Genomic DNA, 3644 nt, shown 5'->3' on the forward strand with positions numbered 1-3644 from the left:
TAACACTTCTCTCTTAGAAGTATAGAATGTATGTTTGGTATTTTGAAGCTATTTTTTCCAATCCTGAGACATGCAATGTCTTATGGTATCAAGATATAATCCTATATTATTTTAGCATGTTGTATACTTCACAATTTCATTACAATAGAGGATAGCATTCCATCAGAAGTAGCTATTGAAGAGGAAGATGACTATGAGAGGATAGAGGTACCAATGCTTGAGACATATGGGTGTTGGAAATATAAGAGGATTAATTGAGAGGGGAGGGGTGAATTAGTTACTACAAAAATAAATCCTAGATCCCTTAGGTGTTAGTACAAAACCTAAACTCTATTGAAACTAATGTCACTTAGTTAACACATAGGCACTAAATTAACACTATCAACTTGTTGTAACTCGAAGAGCACTATAATAATAATTGTTACTCAACAAATACTTAACATGTAGATCTTAAGGTATTAAGTGTGATTAACCTTAATTAACTTAGTTGCATACACATAAAAGAAATAACATGAATACAAGCGATACTAGGATTAAACTTGGAAACCAAATTCGGGAAAACCACCAATTGCAACTAGTTATTATTTTTCACTCTTCTAAAGTGAGAGCCATGTTAGTGCATCATAGGATTCTTGGAAATTTTAATTTTATTGGTATTATCATAGAAAACAATAACTAGATCCTTGATTTCTTCCTTCATAAATGTCAACAATTGTTTGAACTAAATAATATTTGAACAATCGAATACTACAGCAACATATTATGCTTCTATTGTTGTCTGAGAGGTACATTTTTGCTTCTTACTTGTCCAAGATACTAGCCTCTTTTCAAGAAATAATGCTTCATCGCTAGTGTTCTTTCTATCATCAATGCTTCCTTCCCAATCTGTATTAGTGAATTCTTTCAATTCAAAATTGCCTCCTTTCTTATACCACAAACCATAATCTTCATTAACCTTTAGATACCTCATGATTCTTTTTATTGCCATCATGTGATTTTCTTTTGGATTAGTAGAGAATCTTGCCACCATTCCAACTGCTAATGCTATGTCAAGCCTTGTATGCACTACATAATACAATTTTACAATCATTGATCTATATATGGTCTAATCTACCTCTTTTGAATCATCATCTTTGGAAAGTTTATGTCCCATAGACATAGATGTCCCAACTAGTCTAGAATCCTTCATTCTAAACTTCTTCAATATCTCCTTGATATACTTTGATTGAGTAAAGTAGATACCATCTTTCTTCTATTGAATCTATAGGACAACAAAGAATTTGATCTCTCCAAACATATACACTCCAAAGTCCTTTCTCATTTCCTCTAAAAATGATTTAAACAAATCATCATTTCTAGTAAACAATGTATTATCCACAAATATTTCTACCAAACAATCTTCTTGTCTAGACCTACTTTGATGTATAGGTTGTTGTTATCATTAGTACTTTGAAAACCAATCTTTATGATATACTTGTGAAATCTCTTATACCAGGCTCTAGGGGCTTGTTTGAGACCATACAAAACTTTGTGTAGTCTGAAAACCATGTCCCTTTTTCTAGGACCAATAAAACATTTTGGCTACTCAATGTAGACTTCCTCTTCCAAGATTCCATTCAAGAATGCTGATTTCACATCCATTGATATACTTGAAATCCTTTGTGTGTAGCCCATGAAAGGAGTGTTCTAAATCCTTCAAGTCTAGTAATAGGAGAAAAAAATTTGCCATATTTAATACCTTCATTTTGAGCACAACCCTTCTAAACTAGCCTTCCCTTGTTCCTAGAAACTTCTCCATTCTCATTCAACTTATTTTTGAATAGTCATTTTGTGCCAATTACATTTTTATCCTTGGGTATAGTAATAAGAGTCCAAGTCTTATTCCATTTAATCTAATCAATTTTTTCATTTTTAACTTCAATCGAACTTTTATTTTCTAATGTATCTTTATCTGTTCTACGTTCAAATTTAGTAAGAAAACATGTACCACTCAATTTTTTCCTTGTTATTGTACCAACTGATTGATCTCTAATTATTTTCTGAAGTGCATGATGCATTATGACATATCTAGCTAGTCTAGGCTCTTTTTTTCTAGATTCACTAGGTTTGGCATGATCTTCTGAATCATGTTCAAGTCCCACTAACTATGGTTCAAATCCATCAAATAGTGGCTCAGTTTCTACTTGTTGAAACTTAGGTCCTTCTAATGAATTGGGTACTTCTAATGACTTTGTAGACTTTGGGGACTCAGGTGGTGAAGACTACTGAATCCCATTTATTTGATTATTAGGTGTAGTATTAGGCTCATAGTAAACAAAATTTCTATAGTCTTCAGTTTCTTTACTACTTTGTTCTTCACTATTTTCTACAAACTCATCAATCTTCACATGTACACTTTCTACAAATTAATGAGTAGATAGATTTAAACATTTCTATGCCTTACTCTTATTTGAATATCCAAGAAATATGCCTTCATCACTTTTCATATCAAAATTTCCTTTTCTTGAATCCTTTAGAATATAATAGTTTATTCCAAATACTTTGAAGTAAAAAATGTTAGGTTTATAGACATACCATAATTTATAAGGTATTTTCTCTAAATCTTTCTTCAACTAAACTCAGTTTAGGGTATGAATTATAGTGTTGATTGCTTCCTTCTAGTATTTGACAACAACATTCTTTTCTATTATCAGGGTCTTTGCACAATCCATGATTGATCTATTCCTTCTTTCAGCTATGTCATTCTGTTAAGGTGTACTAGATTCATACACTTCCCTTTTGATTCCTTGTTCAATGTAGAATACATTGAGTTCATTAGAAATGAATTCTCCTCCTATGTCTGATCTCAAACATTTCAATTTATTTCTTGTTTCTTTATTCAATCTTGCTAGATACCATTTGCACTTTCAAATGAGTAACTAAGATGGGAGGGGTGAATTAGTTACTACAAAAATAAATCCCAAATCCCTTAAATGTTAGTACAAAACATAAACTTGGTTGAAACTATTGTCACTTAGTTAAAACACAAGCACTCGATAAACACTATCAATGTGTTGTAACTCGACAAGCATTGTAATAACAACTATTACTTGGAAAATACTTAACATGAAGATCTTAAGATAGTAAGTATGATTAACCTTAATTAACTTAATTTCATACACATAAAATAAAAACCATGAACATAAGTGACATCGAGGTTTAATGTGGAAATCCAATTTGGGAAAACCACCAATTGCAACTAGTTACTATTTTTCACTCCTATGAAGTGAGTGCCATTAGGCATCAACCCTATTAAAGGTTACAATATATAATTTTAGGTGTGACCCTATTAAATAATTTAATCACCCTATTAGGAGTGGCCTTGTTAGAGGTCTTTAGACACTTCAATCTAGAAATTCCACCTTGTTAGAGGATTTGCAAAATAGTTGTTAAGAAAAGTTTTTTAGGAGATTTGATTCACTGCAACAATGTTTGGAGTGTAACAATGATATGACTTTATTGCTGATGTAAACTTATTTTTCCTAATTTTAGATCTCAATTCTAGCTTCAATACTTGATTCTTCTTGACCAAATATATCTTTGCAACTCTTCAAGGATATTATGCTTATCCTTCCAATTCACTTCCTCTAAGCATGTTCTTATCT

Source organism: Cupressus sempervirens, chromosome 7 (assembly GCF_028749045.1).
Source record: "Cupressus sempervirens isolate cs-2001-9-10 chromosome 7, ASM2874904v1, whole genome shotgun sequence".
In the NCBI taxonomy this organism is placed as follows: domain Eukaryota; kingdom Viridiplantae; phylum Streptophyta; class Pinopsida; order Cupressales; family Cupressaceae; genus Cupressus; species Cupressus sempervirens.